At 42.7% G+C, this 19,651-nt stretch overlaps 1 non-coding gene across 1 annotated transcript; it reads left to right on the top strand.

Annotated features, from left to right (window-relative positions):
- Nucleotides 1-7,105: 7,105 nt before the first annotated feature.
- LOC126300020 (U2 spliceosomal RNA) lies at nt 7,106-7,305 on the top strand. The gene has a single exon (XR_007552853.1). It is a non-coding gene; the product is annotated as a U2 spliceosomal RNA (small nuclear RNA).
- The last annotated feature ends 12,346 nt before the right edge of the window (nt 7,306-19,651 follow it).

Below are 19,651 nucleotides of genomic sequence, written 5' to 3'. Positions count from 1 at the left end.
CGAACATGTCATCGTAATGGGTGACTTGAACATAGACCTGCTAAGAGACACTCCCTCCGCAATAAACCTAAGAAGATTGTTTAGTTGCAATAGCATGAACATTCTTCCATTACAACCTACACACCATATGGCGCACAGTCATACTCTTATAGACATGAACGCAACGAAACAGACTGACAAAGTAAGAGATGTTGGTCAATCATCGGCCCCTGGCCTCTCAGCACATGATGTAATATTCCTGGCCTACTCTGTGCAGCCGCCAAGGATCAAATCGCGTTACATAACTTGTAGGAACATGAAACGTATTGACCTTGACGCTCTAACAGCCGATTGCTCAGAAATCTCATGGCATCAAATAATCAGAGAACCTACAATCGACGGCAAAATTAATGAACTTGGTGATAAACTCACTGCCCTCTATGACAAACATGCACCTGTGTGCACAGTCCGTGTAAGAAAATCTCCTGCTCCATGGCTGACAGCTGAATTACGTCAAATGATGACTAATAGGGATGCTGCCCACAGGCGTTTGAAGGCAGATCCGAAACCCGAGCGTTTCGAAGAATATAGAAAGCTACGGAACAGAGTGAAACAATGCATTCGCAATGCCAAAATCAGGCGCGCTCGCTCCCTTGTATGCAGCGATCTGACACCCACGACTCTATGGAAGAATCTCCGTAGCTTGGGGGTCGGAAAGGCAAAATCGGAAACTACTTTTCACGTGTCAGCTGACGAATTAAATGAATTCTTCTCTGCACCTCTGAATACCAGCACGGCTGATAATTACCGTCCACAAGAATCCCCAAACAGGATAACTAACAACGATACCTTCCATCTAAAACATGTAACAACAAATACGACAAGAAAAACAATAATGAGAATCTCTTCTGATGCAATAGGTAACGACAGTATCGGTATAACCATGTTTAAGAATGTTGCCGATATCTTAGTACCTGTCTTAACTGACATATTTAATTTTTCCCTCGTGAACGGAATATACCCTACTGCATGGAAAAGAAGCATAATTCGACCCATCCCTAAGATCGAAAACCCGCAACTGCCTAGTGATTACCGACCAATTAGCATACTGCCTGCTGTTTCCAAAGCACTTGAATATATTGTTCATGACCACATCACTGAACACTTGCATGAATTCAGTCTATATGACAAATTTCAATGCGGTTTCCTTAAACATCACAGCTCAAACACTCCTCAAATTAAAGTAACTGATGACCTGAAATATGCCATCGACAATCGAAAGGCAACAATATTGACGCTACTGGACTTCAGCAAAGCTTTTGACACTGTTAACTTTGACATATTGCTCAGAAAAATGCAGCAGCTTAATTTCTCTGATAGTGTAATGAGATGGTTTGAAAGCTACTTAAAAGACAGACAGCAATGTGCTGTCTGCGTAAATGAAAAATCTTCCTAGAAACATGTTTCTTCGGGAGTGCCACAAGGATCAGTCTTAGGACCACGTTTGTTTTCTTTATATGTCAACGATATTTCGTCGGTTTTGTCCTCCTGTAAATATCATTTCTGTGCCGACGACCTCCAGCTCTACCTAAGTGTCAGACCTGAAGATGTAAACACTGCAATCGCTCTGATGAATGATGTTCTGTCTTCGGTAGTTACATGGGCGAAAAACCTGGGGCTTAAATTAAATGCAAAAAAGACGCAAGTATTCTTAATAGCCCATCAGAAATTAATAAGTTCAGATTTCCGCGAACGGCTACCTCCTATTCTGCTCGACGGTACTCCAATACCATATCAGAAAACAGTGAAGAACTTGGGTGTAACTTTGGACGAGCATCTCAACTGGGCGGAGAATACAGTCGCAGTGTGCCGAAAGACGTCTGCTTGTCTGTATGCTCTCAAAAAGTTTAGGAACATATTTCCACAGGACTTGAAACGCCAGCTCGTGCAAGCACTCGTTCTACCGAACCTCCACTGTTGTGATGTGATTCAACAAGGCATGAGTAGTGAAAACAAAAGACGTCTAGAGCTAACCATGAATGCCTGTGTGCGTTACACCTGCAACATTCGCCTATATGATCATGTTAGTGCTTCATACTCCGAGCTAGTGTGGCTGCGGCCGGACAAACTGCGTGACTACCACACTCTATGTCTACTTCACCGACTCCTCGTCGCGCAAGCACCCCAGTACCTTGCTTCAGAGATTAAAAACCTGTAATGCGATCATAATCGGAACACGAGGTCACTCTTATCTGGTATCCTAACTGTGCCCACTCACAAAACAAAAACTTTTGCCAACTCCTTCTCAGTTGCCGCTGTCCGCCTCTGGAACAATGTACCCCTTACCTTGAGGAAAATTCAATCTCCTTTTGCTTTTAAGAAGAAGTTGAAGCATTTCCTACTATCATCCTCATAAAGTTCTCCACAAAATTAATGTGCAAGGCAAATCCTCTCATCTGTCAAATAGCAAAGCTAGCGTCTCCTATCTTGCTCCTGAGATGCCTTCCTCTTCATCTATCTCTATTAGCCATGCAGTCTTCTTTTCCTTTATATTTTCTTAATTATGTTTCATCATGTCCCTCTATTCTCCTCCTCCCTTCACCATGAGTCTCCCTCATACTCCCTGTTGCCAGCACTCCTATCTAAAATCTTTCTCTTCAATAATGTATTTTTCCAGGTGTACCTTTCTAATTGTTTATTTCACTTTTTGTATTAGATGTAGTTTAACATGCCTACTAAAACATATGAATGTAAAATAAGTAGAATGCCTGGTTAGATGTAAGAGAGGGCCTGATGGCCCTAATCTTGCCAGGTTAAATAAATAAATAAATAAATAAATAAATACATAAATAAATAGCAGCACACAGGAGATGTAAATATCAGGTTAATACTATATACCACTTTATAAATTCGGAAATAGAGGTGATTTTATTACAATGGCAATCTCTCCCTGTGTAGGCAGGAGATTGAAATTTCGTTATAGAAACTCGCAGCAACGAAAAAAATGCCTGATTACCGCTCCAACCCACGAATCATAACCGCGAATCTCTTGCATTCGCCTCCACCCGCCTGGTGACACGTCATTGATACGAGATTGGTTGACTGATTAATTAAATTTATGAGAGCTCCTTTGTATGGTGAATGCTGTTTTTCTGAAATCACATTACCCTCGCCAGTTACCCATTGTAGACACTTCTGTGACGTCTCTAGCGGATTTCCACATGCTACGTAATTACCACCTCCAACACCAAAATCAATGGTAACTATCGTCAGATAGCTGAGAGCATCCAGCGCTAATTACGTTCTCTCTGTTAGTTGCCTTGTTTGCTGGTGGAAGTAAGTCACATACAGTTGTGCTAGTCTACTCCCGAAATAATCCTCCTGAGACTTGTAGGTCTATGGGGGCAGTAGAATGTTTTCGTTTCTTCTCTGCCTGCGCAATGCATCCGACCCAGTCTCCGATACCACTATCAGGTTGCATGCGAGTAGCTGCTAGCACCACCACCAACACTGGGTACTAACCTCTGCCTGCACATCAGGGTTATATCACTCCCAGCTGACAGGCCACTGATCTCTTTGTCAGACAGCTGTTAATGATTCCAGACTCGCAAAAGCTGTCCTATCCTTCTCAGAAGGACTGGGCGCTTAAATGTCGCTGAGGTAAATACCCAGATGTTGGGCAACGTACATCCAGCCACCTAAACCTGCAGACCGAAAAGTTCTGAGATGTGTTTACAAGGTATGCCTGAAAGGGTGATCCAGTGAACAATACCGAAATACCTGTCTACTGACCACTCCATTCCAAACGTGTATGAGCCCGCAGACCTGGGTTTCCCTCAGAAAAGTCCTGTAGAAACTTTCGTATTGCTTCCCGCCAAATCAGTGGGTGGATGATTTGAAATCTCAGATGGGAACTCCTGGAGGAAAGGCAGTCATTTTCTTTCTGAGGAACACCATTGAGAAAATTTAGCGAACTGTCATTTGAATCTGACAGCAGAAGGATTCTACATACATTTTTCATAAGGACTGTGAAGACCAGGAACGAGAAATTAGGAGTCATAAAGAGGCATATAGGTAGTCCTTTTTTCCTTCGATCTATTTGCGAGTGGAATAGGAAAGGAAATGAACAGTAGTGGTACAGATTGCCCTCTGACACTCACAGTATAGTGGTTTGCAAAGTATGCATATGGATGGAGATCTAAATTTTTTATTTTTATATTTTGATCCAGTCTTATTTCTGTGTATTCCATATTTTCTATTCTAATAAACTAAATCGTAGGAAAACAATATTTCATTTCAAAAGCTTCTTCTTGCTGACCACTTATGAATTTATTAAATTTCTTGTGAGTTTAGGATACGTTAGGAGGCCAGGATTCTTATACTAAAATACCAAACTTGAGGCACTTCTGGGTGGGGGGGGGGGGGGGGGGGGGGGTGGCGGGGCAGTTTGTTAGTGTCATTCACTCCGTTGAGCAAATAATATCAGCCGTGATTCTAAGTGTGTTCTGATGTGGGTATGAGACTTAGGATCAGGTATCCCAGTAATGTAAATTGTACTTTACCTCTTAAAATTTGCAAGCCACCATACGTATTTTGTACATTGACATTATTTTACTGCCCAAATAGTAGAACGTACTCACTACTGTTTTTATCCCATTTTCCAGTATAAGTCCATCAGCATTAGCTAATTTAAGCCAACTACATCTCATTAGCCTTCTTTTCCTCTTGTTGGCATTATTCTCACAGCCGCTTTAGAAGATGTTATCCCTTTCGATCAACTTTTCGTTCTAGGATCTGGCACAGTTACGATATTATCGGCCAATCATAGAGTTTTATTTCTTTGCTGATAAATTATTAAGTTTACCATTGTACACTGTGGACGAAATGAATTCGTTTCTCCAACAGAGGAACAGTGGGATAAGAGAGATTCTGAGACAGTTTTCGTTTATTCAAGATGACAGTCACTCCCCCAAACTTCCCCTGCCCCCACGGTAGATGTGGCGCTATCATGCTTTTGATATCAAATTGATATCAAGTTAAATTACTAATTAATTAAATCACTACTGAAATGATCTTGTTGCACTGATGGCCAGAATGACCCATCTGGGAAAGTTCCGACTCCGAGTTGCAAGTCTCATTTCAGCTGACGCCACATTGGATCACCTGCGTGTCAGTGATGATGAGATGAGGATGAGGACAAACCAACACCCGGTCCATGAACGTAGAAAATATCTAACGCGGCCGGCAATCGAACCCGGGCCCGCTGCATGGTAGGCAAACACGTTACCACTCAACTAAGCAGGCGCACAAATCGCAATTACTCCAGCACTACAGAGCTGCACCACACAGTCTAGCTAATAGCACTATGTAGGAAGTATTGGTAATAATACACTACTGGCCATTAAAATTACTACACCAAAAGAAATGCAGATAATAAACGGGTATTCATTGGACAAATATATTATACTACAACTGACATGTGATTACTTTTTCATGCCTTTTTGGTGCATAGATCCTGAGAAATCAGTACCCAGAACAACCACCTCTGGACGTAATAACGGCCTTGATACGAAAGGGCATTGAGTCAAACAGAGCTTGGATGGCGTGTACAGGTACAGCTGCCCATGCAGCTTCAACACGATACCACAGTTCATCAACAGTAGTGACTGGCGTATTGTGACGAGCCAGTTGTTCGGCCACCATTGACCAGACGTTTTCATTTGGTGAGAGATCTGGAGAACGTGCTGGCCAGGGCAGCTGTCAAACATTTTCTGTATCCAGAAAGGCCCGTACAAGACCTGCAACATGCGGTCGTGCATTATCCTGCTGAAATGTAGGGTTTCGCAGGGATCGAATGAAGGGTAGAGCCACGGGTCGTAACACATCTGAAATGTAACGTCCACTGTTCAAAGTGCCGTCACTGCGAAGAAGAGCCGACCGAGACGTGTAACCTATGGCAGCCCGTACCATCACGCCGGGTGATACGCCAGTATGACGATGACGAATTCACACTTCCAATGTGCGTTCACCGCGATGTCGCCAAACACGGATGCTGCCATCATGATGCTGTAAGCAGAACCTGGATTCATCCGAAAAAATGACGTTGTGCCATTCGTGTACCCAGGTTCGTCGTTGAGTACACCATCGCAGGCGCTCCTGTCTGTGGTGCAGCGTCAAGGGTAACCGCAGCCACGGTCTCCGAGCTGTTAATCGATTTTGCTGCAAGCGTCGTCGAACTAGTCGTGCAGATGGTTGTCTCGCAAACGTCCCCATCTGTTGACTCAGGGCTCGAGACGTGGCTGCACGATCCGTTATAGCCATGCGGATAAGATGCCAGTCATCTCGAGTGGTAGTAATACGAGGCCGTTAGGATCCAGCATGGCGTTCCGTATTACCCTGCTGAACCCATCGACTCCGTACTCTGCTAACAGTCATTGGATCTCGACCAACGTGAGCAGCAATGTCGCGATACAATAAACCGCAATCGCGAAAGGCTACAATCCGACCTTTATCAAAGTCGGAAACGTGATGGTACGCATTTATCCTCCTTACGCGAAGCATCACAACAACATTTCACCAGGCAAAGCCGGTCAACTGCTGTTTGTGTATGAGAAATCGGTTGGAAACTTTCCTCATGTCAGCACGTTGTAGGTATCGCCACCGGCGCTAACCTTGTGTGAATGCTCTGAAAAGCTAATCATTTGCATATCACAGCATCTTCTTCCTGTCGGTTAAATTTCGCGTCTGTAGCACGTCATCTTCGTGGTGTAGCAATTTTAATAGCCAGTAGTGTAATAGGACAACAAACTATCACTGAAGTGCAGGAGAGTAACATCTCACCGATCTACAAGTGAATAACTGCTGGCAAGGACACAAATATGCATAACAATATTAGGACAGCAACCCAGTGTCCCGGACCTGCTGCAAACCTATGCTCCCTATATACGGGAGTCAAGTAGCAACAGCATTGGAGAGTGAAACACACTTAGACCTATTTACAAGCCGCAAGTTCCTTCATAGCCAACAGAATCGTAGGAAATGCCGGATATAAAATATACTTTACTCAATCCAAGACAGGGATTTTGTTGACCACTCATCTCGTATTTATCAGGCGAAATATATGTTCCTCCCTCTCATGCGCGTTATTTGCAACAAGTACTCTGTCATCCAGTAAAATATCTGTTATTACCAGCTTAATATCTGTTACGTTTTGCATCACAGGACTAGAATATTAAACTCATTTTTGGCTCATGACGAAAAGCTATGAGTGTATTTTACCTATGTCACAGCGTGCCTCCACACTTCAAATGGTTCAAATGGCCCTAAGCACTATGGGATTTAACTTCTGAGGTCATCAGTCCCCTAGAACTTAGAACTACGTAAACCTAACTAACCTAAGGACATCACACACATCCATGCCCGAGGCAGGTTTCGAAACTGCGACCGTAGCGGTCGCGCCCTCCACACTTCCGAACTCTTATCTTAAGGTAAGCAAATGCCTCATAATCTACCAAGTCTCGTAAGGTGTCTAAATAGAGCATACAGGAGTTGTAAATAACAGGTTAATATTATATATCAATTTATAAATTCGGTAATATAGGTGATGTTATTACGATTGCTATCTCTCCCTTTGTAAGTAGGAGACTGAAATTTCGTTACAGGATTTCGCCGCAACGAAAGAACTCTTAATAAAGGCCCGAACTCGCGAATCACATCCGTGAATCTGTCACCCTCGGTCCTAAACACTCCGCAGCGCGTCATTGATACCAAATTGATTGAGTAATTGATATATTTGATCATTAGAGCCCCGTTACATGGTGAGTGATTTTTTTCTGCAGTCTGATTACACTCGCAGGTTAACCGTTACACACGATTCTGTGACTTCTCTTGTGACTTTCCTGCACATTGTGTTGTTACTTCCTCCAATACCAAAATCAGTGGTAATAACAGTCGTCAGATAGCTGAGGATATCCAAAGTTAATTACGTTCTGTCTGTCAGTTTCCTTGTCAGGCTGGTCGAAGTAAATCACATAGCATTCCGGTGTACTGCTCCTGAAGTAATCCTGCTTAGACCTCTAGGTCTGTGGGCGAGTAGAATGCTACGCTCTCTCCTCCGGCCCCACGACACCCCAGGGCCTCTACCTGAATATCAGGACTTTGCCACTCCCAGCCGACAAGCCATTCCTCGCAGTGCAGGATAACTGTTAATCATTCTAGATTCGCAAAAGCTGTCCTATCCTTCTCAGAAGGATTGGGCGCTTAAATGTCGCTTGGAGTACATACCCAGATCTTTAACAATCTGCTACCCATCCTTCCCCACCTGTAAACCCAACAGTTCTGAGATGTGTTATCAAGATATGCCGAAAAACCACAGTCCTGTACCAACCCACTAACTCAGAAGCCAAAGAGCAGAAACTGTGAAGACCATCATCCAACTATCTACAGAAGCTGTTCTACACTTCAACAAGCCCTTCACATGTATAGAGATCAGGGGCAGGCTATCAGGTCAAAGGAGCAGCAATCCGCATAAACTCCAACACCACTGAAGATTGTCGACACCAAGACATTTCCTTCATTGCCACAACACCAGCCTCTGGCTTGGATATCATCTACCTCCACATATCTCACACGGGGCCGCGAACCAGCAACAACTCAGGCGAGTAATTGGTACCGACCTCTCGAGACTTTTCATGAGTATCAACGACTACATTTTTTTCCCACAATGGGACATCTTCAGCACCGCCTAGGATACCCTAAACATTATCAAGGACGCACCAAACACCCCTATAAAACTCTTGGCCCCCAGTCATGGCCCATGAAGTCGTCCAGACCGAAGACCTCTCACTACGCGTTTTTTACGGAAACGGAATTTTACATAAAAAATTTGAATTGAAAGAATTTATACAGTGGCACTGGATCGACATCCTACTGGAAACTCAGATATTGAAACTAAGAAACGTGGCAGGCTACAGAATGGTCAAATGGCCATGGGGGCCATCACCCATGCACGCACTGCTCTTCCCCGCTGCGACTTTCGAGGCCACTGCAGTTACATTTCCAAGTCCTATGGGATTATTAACTTTCTCGCTGCTTGTCTGAGTCCTCAGAGGCGCTTCGAGCACAACGACAGCCAGTTCATTTGTTAAGTGGCAATTTTATCGCCAAACATGTCGCCTGACATTCTCTGCGTACCAGTCCGTGTGGGGTACTTCTTTACAACGAGGGGGAGTGCCTGGAGGATATAACATTTGGATCAGAAGACATAACGCACATTCGAACAAATCCAACCCACAGTCTGGATGTCCTGGATATCTTAGTGCTCAAGAACCTGCAACTAGATCTTCAATTTTGTAATGTCAACGACCTTATTTCTGACCACCATCCTGTCCTTGGTGTACTGTTTCAGGCCCTGGACTGCTTGCTAACAGTATTGCCTGCCACTACAAATTGCGACCAATTTGCTCAGTGGTTCACTAATAACGTCCGTCCCACCAGTGGCATGTAAACTACTGATCACATCGATGAAGCTATCTGTAATTTGACAGGGGAGATCAACCGTTCCTTCCACCGAGCTTCTGTTATCATGGCGCAACCGGACTTCCACCAAAACACATTCTCTCTCTTGCTGCAAGAATTGGCATACCTTAAGGTCAGGGCGCAATGGTCCTGGCAACGGTATAAGAACCTGGACGACCACAGGGAGATGAAAATATTCTCCAAATAATTGGACCATTCAGCTGTAGAACACCGCAAGGAAATGCGGAAAGACAAAATGGCCTCCTTTGCTCTCCAGATGCTCTACCACTGTAGTCTGGTCAGACACCATCATCAACCATGGCTGCCAAAATGGGTGCTCCAGGGCGCACAAGGACTGATATGCGACCCACTGGACAAGGCCGCAATTTTCGTTTAGGCATACGAGGTTCAAAACACCACTGATAACTTTGTCGACGATGACAACATTGAGGGAATTTGTTGCAGAGTTCAGAATATAAGAGAGGACCCTCGGCAGCTCGAACTACTGCTGACCACACCTGCTGAGATGAAGACTTCAGTGCGCCACCTGCGAAATCATTCTGTCCCTGGGCCAGACGACATTGCAAACGAACATCTAAAACACCTTCCACACAAGCCCTTAGTGCTGCTCACATGCATTTATAATAGTTGTATGGGGTTGGGCTATTTTACAAGTCTAAGGAAGGACGAGCTAATCGCCCCAGACCCCTAAACCTGATGAAGACCCCAGTCTACCGACTAATTAAAGTCCTATCAGCGTACTTTCCAACCTTATCGTACTTTCTGCGCCACGTGAGACCATTTATCCACGACCATTAGGAGCATTAGGCCAGATCAGTTTGTGTCCCAACCTTTGCTTTCAGCTGAACGTCAATTACAGTGACTCACTGAGTACATCGCTTACAATATGAATGTTTCCAATTACACAGTGGCCATTTATTGGACATAAAAGAGCTTATGACCGTCTGTGGACTGATAAGCTCTTGGTAATACTGCAAGATCTGCAAACCTTGCCCAACTATTGTCTTCAGATAATCAGCAGTTTTTGCCAACACCAGCAGATAATTTTACACATTGATGGGCATCGCTCCATCGTTAGATGCGCACAGGAAGGTCTTCCTCAGGGTTTATTACTGTCCCCCAACTTTTTTTATTGTTTATGTTAACGACTTACCTATCCTGCCCAAGGTCGTCGTAGCTCTGTTTGCTGACGATATAGCTTTACTCACCGACAGCACGGGGAAGACTGCAACGTCAGCTCACGCTGATGGAACAGTGGACATCAGATAACCACATTCGTCTCAACTATGACCAAACTAAAGCTGTCCTCTTCACTTCCGAACGTCCCAACTTGCGGGACAGGCTTACTCTTCACTGTCGAGAACTTGAATGCCTGGACTAAGTTAAACACTTAGGGGTGACCCTGAATAGGAAATTCTTTCTTAGATGTCATATCCATAACAAGAGGATTCAACTATTATACTTCCTACACCAGTTGTACCCCTTGTTGAGCAGTGCCCAGATGAACATTTGAACGAAGCTTCGGCTGTACCAAGTGACTGTTTCACCTGCACTTCTTTATGGCTGCTCTATGTGGGTAACTACCAGCCTATCCAATATTCGACCACTACAATTCATTCCAAACAGATGTTTCCATCTCATTTTAGGAGCTCCAAGATGGGTCTGAGTTGCTGACCTTCACGCCAACCTGAACGTCCCACGCATTTCTGACAACATCACACCTGCAATGCAGAGGCTCAGGCACACTACCTGACACCTGGAATATACAGGCTCTACCACTCCACAAAGGTAGCACCATGTATGGATCCCTCATGCAATCATCGAGATCTCCCAATAACTGGATCCAACGAAAACTAACACCTTTAGTGGGGCAGCGACCTAAGATCCCTCCCCTTGCACTTATATCTGAATAAAGCTTGAATAAATTCCTATACCCAGACAGCCAAGAAGTCCAGCCTTGACGCGAGGTTGTACTTCAGCGTGCGCAAACACACACACACACACACACACACACACACACACTCATAGTGTACTATTAAACGAATTAAACATGGCTCTGCTCGTAGGTGCACAACTGATGCACTGTAGAGATTTTCACTGTTCTCCTAAACATTCATAACGTTGTTTTTTTTATTTTCGTTCGGGCTGACTTGGACCACGCTAAGCCGAATACATTTGACAGTGAGCTTCACTCTGTTCTGTGCAAAACATCAGTTCCTTCTTTTCGTGTGGGTTTTCTTGCAATCGATTCTCCAAGGGGAACCATGTCATTTTTCTGGCCATTATTATTGAAAAACCCGGTGCGCTGAAGCACTCTGGTGCAATGACACTCTACATGGAGGCTGCCAGATGGAGTAGTTTTCATTGCTAGTATTTGTACGAAGAGGTGTGGAGAGTTGCTTATCACCAGACTCTTGTCCGATGCCCTGGATAAATTTCATAATTTGTCAACAGGTCTTCATGCAGCGAGTGTGTGTGGCACTGTTCATAGTTATCAGTCCGTCGGAGGGGAGAGCTAAGCTCGGCAACCGCCTTGGTGTTATTCCAGAGCAGTAGGTTAAGTTCCGGCACCAGGTTTTATCATGCTCTTTCCATTTATCCGCAATAAAACGAGCACAAAACTACACTGTACAAGCACTTACCAGCCATCCGCATGATACAGATACCTGATTGATACTTCATAACACATTGGACGAAGACAGTGGCATACCATCACCCATAACAGGAAAGTAGGATCTCGCATCTGACCCTAGCGTTCTTCCTGAGAATGGAGCTTGCTTCGCTTATTACTAAAAGTGAACTCACTACTTAACGATCACGGTACACTTACAATAGCCTTTGGAGTTTCCTCTCTTCCTCATTCTCCTTCGTGCGTTCTCACGCCTATTCGTTTGTTCTTCCGTACAAGCTCGTCCATGACTTTGAGGCCTTCCTTCAGCTAGAAACCCAAAGTTTGCACTTACTTCTAAATGTACCTCTTCCTAAGCGGCCCACACTCGAGAAATGTATCGCAGCGATCAGTCACCAGATCGACAGCAAATCGCACGTGCGTGGACAAGTCGCAGATCGCAGCAGTCGCTCACTGATCGCTTGTAATTGCCATTCACTGTCTAGAATCTAGATACTAAGCGTGGTTCTACACTTTCGTTTCCTTTCGCTTCTTTGCTCACGTTGAGTTAAGACTTTTCAAAGGATGTTCAGTTATTGATAGAGCACGAACCACTTTCAGAAGTGAAGTCGGAGCCGCACTTGACATTTTTATTAAGAAGTAAGTTAAATATGGAACACTGGCACCATTAGAAGCGTTTGGAAGCATGTTCTGTGGAAGCAGAATTCCTGGAGAGTTCATAGTAACAACACGACGCACTGGGTTCAGAATAGTGATTTTGAAATATTTGTGAAACAACTGAGGGTATTATTATAGTTTTTCACTTCTAACCAGAAAGATGGACGATAATACTGAATCTCCATTTTAATTCAAATATTTAGGGTAAACCTATTGTGAAGTCCACTGCCATTTCATGCAGTCTAACTGCACCTCAAACAGTTTACCACAATAGTTACGGAAATTAGCAGCGCTAATACTGACATTTTTATAGCTACATCTAGACTGCAGAACCATTGTGTAAGTAGGTGCCGTTAAATTACAAGAGAGATGAAAGGAAAATGAATTAAGGACTAATAAATGAAAAAAAGTATTGTATTAGCACACTGAAAAGATATAAACAACCGCCTTGGCGTATATTCTGTAAAGTGACCTACAGTTCTTACTAAAAACATTTAAGAACGAGTCTGAAAATTTCAATTCCCGTTCTTCAATTTCTCCAAAGTATTCGTAGAGATATGCAGATAAACTGCCACAGTTACTAAATATAACAGTTTATCTTTCGTTGCAGAACTTCTGAACATAGTGGCGTTCGTAATGCTGATGGAAATTCGTCGGTAAATCGCTCGTGTATGGCGTGGTGGAGGCGAACTACAGATCTCTGGCAGTCTCGGCAGATCATCTTTCCAAATTATAATAACCTTCTCTGTTGCTTCGCAGATTCCACTCGTCATCAGTCTCATTTCCAAAACGTCTAGCTTCTCTAGGCTACAGTTCATTGTGAGTAATTTACTGGCGGATGATGATGAAGTTTGGTTTGTGGGGCGCTCAACTGCGTGGTCATCTGCACCTTACAAAGTCCAAATTTTTACACAGTCAATTTTCTTTTCACAGTCCAATCTAGTCACTCACAGATAATGATGATAATGATGAAATGATGAGGACAGCACAAACACCCACTCCTCGGGCAGATAAAATGCACAACCCGGCCGGGAATCGAACCGGTGACCCCATGAACTAGAGGAGCTATCCATAGGCTACGAGCTGCGGACGTACTGGCTGAGAGACAGTTTGCTGTGAAGACGTTGTTGTATTTTGTAATACCAGAAGATATATTTTTCGACAGTTCACACAGTGTTTCAAAAAAAAAATGGTTCAAATGGCTCTGAGCACTATGGAACTTAACGTCGGAAGTCATCAGTCCCCTAGAACTTAGAACTACTTAAACCTACACACATCCATGCCCGAGGCAGGATTCGAACCTGTTACCGTAGCGGTCGCGCGGTTCCAGAATGAAGCGCCTAGAACCTCTTGGCCATACTGGCCGGCACAGTGTTTCCAACTTCGGCATTCGATCTATGACAGCTACGTATTTTAATGCATTCTCACCTACGTACTTTGATCATATTGACCCATACTATCCGCCCTATGTCTGTTTCTCTCGTCCATGCTTACCGTAAGTGTGGACTTTTCGTCTGAGATACCGATTCCTGCTTGACTGGTGCTCCTTTCCAAGAAGATGATTTACATGGTTGCTAGCCGGCCGTGGTGGCCGAGCGGTTCTAGGCGCTTCAGTCCGGAACCGTGCGACTGCTACGGTCGCAGGTTCGAATCCTGCGTCGGGCATGGATGTGTGTGATGTCCTTAGGTTAGTTAGGTTTAAGTAGTTCTAAGTTCTACGGGACTGATGACCACAGCAGTTAAGTCCCGTAGTGCTCAGAGTCATTTGAACAATATATGGTTGCTTTTTCTAGGCTTCTTGACAATCAGCAAACGCTAGGCAGTTGAATTTATTTCCTCCTGAGTTCCTCCGTGGGAAGGTAGAATTTCTTCCTCGACTCTCCCGTACTGAATTCCAAACTTTCGCTTCTTTCTGCATACATTTCAATGTTACCTGTAAAGATAATCGATAAGCTCGCACGGTTAGATTAATAGGAGGCCTGAAGACCCAAATATACCTGGAAAAACATGCGTATAAATAAAGGAAGTGTATCTGCATGACACGATTCCGTTCAGTAGTAAATACATATCTCGAGTGGCAAAAAAATACTCTATTTGAAAATATCTTTAATCACTTGGAATACAAGGTCATACAACAAGATTAATATTCACTCCTTGCTGCACACATGCGTATTTATATCGCTAGATATTGGTGTCTCTAACATATATAACTGTGTGCAATGAATCCCAGAGGGATTCGCAGTTGTTATTGTATTTGTCACACAATAGTTAGAGGAAGGTGCCTAATTTTTTGTGAAATGTGCTTGTACTCTTGACTGTGAAATAATAATAATAATAATAATAATAATAATAATAACAATAATAGTAGTTTTCCTCTCGCACAGTATATTGATTATCAGGTCGCGGAGCACTATAATAAAACAGCTATAAGCAAATATACTGCTGTATCATTTAATAGATACTCCTGTGTCAATAAACTGGTATTGCTCTCATAACGGAGCCGTATATGCGCGTCATCGGTCGCCCAGCGCCGCATTTCATAAACAGATACTGAGCCAACATGCCGCGCCGGTTTAATCACTGGGGTGTGGGCTACGGACCGCCGTGCTACAGAAGGGAGTGCACTCAGGAAAGCTTTGTTGACGCCAGCGCGGGCACTGAACAAAGTGCACAGTGGCTGATACTGCCACCTAACAAACAAATGTGGAACCTCTCTTATGTGAACGAAATGAACACATTCTTTGTAGGTCAAAAGAGAATTTCGTCGTGTTGAATAATTTTATCTGGTCTCGAGGAAACACGACGTCCATATGGGGTATCAATAAAGTTTTAAGTATCACCTCAAGAAAGTGAAGTTATTTAATAATTTTTTTTGTTTGTCTGTAGGTGCATGTTTGCAGTCCTTGTCTACACTGGGACTGTAGCTATTTTTTTAAAAATATAGGGGAAATACAAATATCGACATTCTTTTAAAAAATTTCATTTTCTGCCCTCGATATATCAAAAAAACAGTATCCATAAATGGACTTAGCTGCCTATAAAATATTGGCTGCACATTGTAAATATACTTCGAGTTTTAGAGCTGTATATTTCAATATTGATTTATTGTTAGATATCATGTACATTAACAACTAGTATCTACATCTACCTACATCTACATGGATATTCTGCAAATCACATTTAAGTGGCTGGCAGAGGGTTCATCGAATCACTTTCACAGTTCTCTATTATTCCAATCTCGTTCAGCACGCGGAATGAACGAACGCCTATATCTTTCTGTACGAGCTCTGATTTCCCTTATTGTATCGTGGTGATCGTTTCTCCCTGTGTAGGTCGGTGTCAACAAAATATTTTCTCATTCGGAGGAGAAAGTTGGTAATTGGAATAACGTGAGAAGATTCCGTCACAACGAAAAACGCCTTTCTTTTAATTATGTCCAGCCCAAATCCTGTATCACTGGTGTGACACACTCTCCCATCTTTCACGATAACACAAAACATGCTGCCCTTCTTTGAAATTTTTCGATGTACTTCGTCAGTCCGATCTGGTAAGGATCCCGCACCGCACAGCAATATTCTAAAAGGGGAAGGACAAGCGTAGTGTAGGCAGTCTCCTTAAAAGATCTGTTACATTTTCTAACTTTCTGTCAATCAAACGCAGTCTTTGGTTAGCCTTCCCCACGACATTTTGTATGTATTCCTTCCAAATTAAGTTGTTTGTAATTGTAATACCTAGGTATTTAGTTGAATTTACAGATTTTAGATTAGACTGATTTATCGTGTAACCGAAGTTTAACGAATTTCTTTTAGCACTCATGTGGATGACCCCACATTTTTCGTTATTTAGGGTCAACTGCTAATTTTCGCACCATTCAGACATCTTTTCTAAATCGTGAAATTTGTTTTGATCCTCTGACGACTTTATTAGTCGATAAACGACAGCGTCATCTGCAAACAGCATAAGACGGCTGCTCAGATTGTCTCCCAAGGAACAGAAAATTACCTTGGGGAACGCCAGAAATCACTTCTGTGATTCTGTTAATTACTAAGAACTGTGAACTCTCCGACAGGAAATCACAAATCCAGTCACATAACTGAGACGAAATTCCATAAGCACACAATTTCACTAAAAGCCGCTTGTGTGGTACAGCGTCAAAACCCTTCCGGAAATCCATAAATACGGAATTGATCTGAAATCCCTTGTCAATAGCACTCAACACTTCATGTGAATAGAGAGCGAATTGTGTTTCACAGGAACGGTGTTTTCTAAACACTTGTTTACTGTGTGTCAATAGACAGTTTTCTTTGAGGTAATTCATAATGTATGGACACAATATATGTTCCAGAATCCTGCTGAATGTCGACGTTAACGATATGGGACTGTAATGTAGTGGATTACTCCTACTACCTTTCTTGAATATTGGTGCGATCTGTGCAGCTTTCCAGTCTTTGGCTACGGATCTTTCGTCGAGCGAACGGTTGTATATGATTGTAAAGTATGGAGCTAATGCATCAGCATACTCCGAAAGGAACCTATTTGGTATACAGTCTGGACCAGAAGACTTGCTTTTATTAAGTGATTTAAAGTGCTTCACTACTCCGAGGATATTTACTTCTACGTTACTCATGTTGGCAGCTGTTCTCGATTCTAATTCTGTAATATTTACTTCGTCTTCTTTTGTTAAGACATTTCGGAAGGCTGTGTTTAGTAACTCTGCTTTGGGAGCACTGTCTTCGATAGTATCTCCATTGCTATCATGCAGAGAAGGCATTCATTGATTTTTGCCGCTAACATACTTCACATACGACCAGATTCTTTTTGGATTTTCTGCCAAATTCTAATTCCCACAGCATCACCCGATTTAATTTGACTAAATTCCATTATCATCGTTTTGCTCTTTTTTTTATGTTCATCTTATATCCTCATTTCAAGACACTGTCCATTCCGTTCATCTGCTCTTCCAGGTCCTTTGCTGTCTTTGACAGAATTACAATGTCATTGGCGGTCCTCGAAGTTTTTATTTATTCTCCGTGGATTTCGATTCCTACTCCGAATTTTTCTTTTGTTTCCTTTACAGCTTGCTCAATATACAGATTGAATAACATCGGGGATAGGCTACAATCCTGTCTCACTCCCTTCCCAACCACTGCTTCCCTTTCATGCCCCTCGACTCTTATAACTACCATCTGGTTTCTGTACAAATTGTAAATAGCCTTTCGCTTCCTGTATTTTACCCCTGCAACTTTCACAATTTTAAAGAGAGTATTCCAGTCAACATTGTCAAAAGCTTTCTCCAAGTCTACAAATGTGAGAAACGTAGGTTCGCCTTTCCTTAACCTATCTACTTCGTAGGGTCAGTGTATTGCCTCGCGTGTTCCGACATTTCTACGGAATCCAAACTGATCTTCAACGAGGTCGGCTTCTACCAGTTCTTCCATTCGTCCGTAAAGAATTCCTGTTAGTATTTTGCAGCCATGACTTATGAAACTGATAGTTCGGTAATTTTCACACCTGTCGACACCTGCTTTCTTTGGGAATGGAATTATTACATTCGTATTAAAGTTTGAGGGTATTTCGCCTGCCTCATACATCTTGCTCACCAGATGGTAGAGTTTTGTCATGGCTGACTCTCCCAATGCTATCAGTAGCTCTAATGGAATGTTGTCTGTTCCTGTGGCCTTTTTTGACTTAGATCTTTCAGTGCTCTGTCACATTCTTCACGCAGTATCATATCTCCTATCTCATCTTGATCTACAGTATGTCCTCTTCCATCTCCATAATATTGCCCTCAAGTCCATCGCCCTTGTATAGACCCTGTAAATACTCCTTCCATCTTTCTGATTTCCCGTCTTTGCTTAGGACTGGTTTTCCATCTGAGATTTAGTATTCATAAAGATGTTCTCTTTGCTCCAAAGGTCTCTTTAATTTTCCTGTAGGCAGTATCTATCTTACCCCTAGTGATATATGCCTCTACCTTCTTACATTTGTCCTTTAGCCATCCTTGCTTAGCCATTTTGCACTTACTGTCGACCTCATTTTTGAGGCATTTGTATTCCTTTTCGCCTGCTTCATTTACTGTATTTTTATATTTTTTTCTTTCATCAATTAAATTCAATATCTATTCTGTTACCCAAGGATTTCTACTAGCCCTAGTCCTTTTACCTACTTGTTCCTCTGCTGCCATCACTATTTCGTATCTCAAAGCTACCCATTCTTTTTCTTCTATATTACTTTCCCCGTTCTTGTCAATCGTTCCCTACTGCTCTCTCTGAAACTCTTTATAGCCTCTGGTTCTTTCAGTTTATCCTGGTCCCATCTCCTTAAATTCCTACCTCCTTCAGTTTTAATCTACGATTCACAACCAATAAATAGTGGTCAGAGTCCACATCTGCCCCTGGAAATGTCTTACAATTTAAAACCTGGTTCGTAAATCTCTGTCTTACCATTATATAATCTATCTGAAATCGTCCAGTGTCTCAAGGCCTACTCCACGTATACAACCTTCTTTCATGATTCTTAAACCAAGTGTTAGCTATGATTAAGTTGTGCTCTGCGCAAAATTCTACCAGGCGGCTTCATCTTTTATACCTTACCCCCAGTCTATGTTCACCTACTACTTTTCCTTCTCTTCCTTTCCCTACCATCGAATTTCAGTCCTCCATTACTATTAAATTTTCGTCTCCCTTAACTGTCTGAATAATTTCTTTCATCGTATCATACATTTCTTCAGTCTCTTCATCATCTGCCCTATTAAAAAGTGTAGATAAAGAAATATGTCTATAAAAAACTCTTACCAATAGGAGGGACCACCTAGTAGGACATTTGCTATGGTATCCTAAACTGTTACCT

Source organism: Schistocerca gregaria, chromosome X (assembly GCF_023897955.1).
Source record: "Schistocerca gregaria isolate iqSchGreg1 chromosome X, iqSchGreg1.2, whole genome shotgun sequence".
Classification (NCBI taxonomy): Eukaryota; Metazoa; Arthropoda; class Insecta; order Orthoptera; family Acrididae; genus Schistocerca; species Schistocerca gregaria.
Note: the sequence above shows the minus strand (reverse complement) of the source record. Positions and strands in the feature narration are given on the sequence as shown.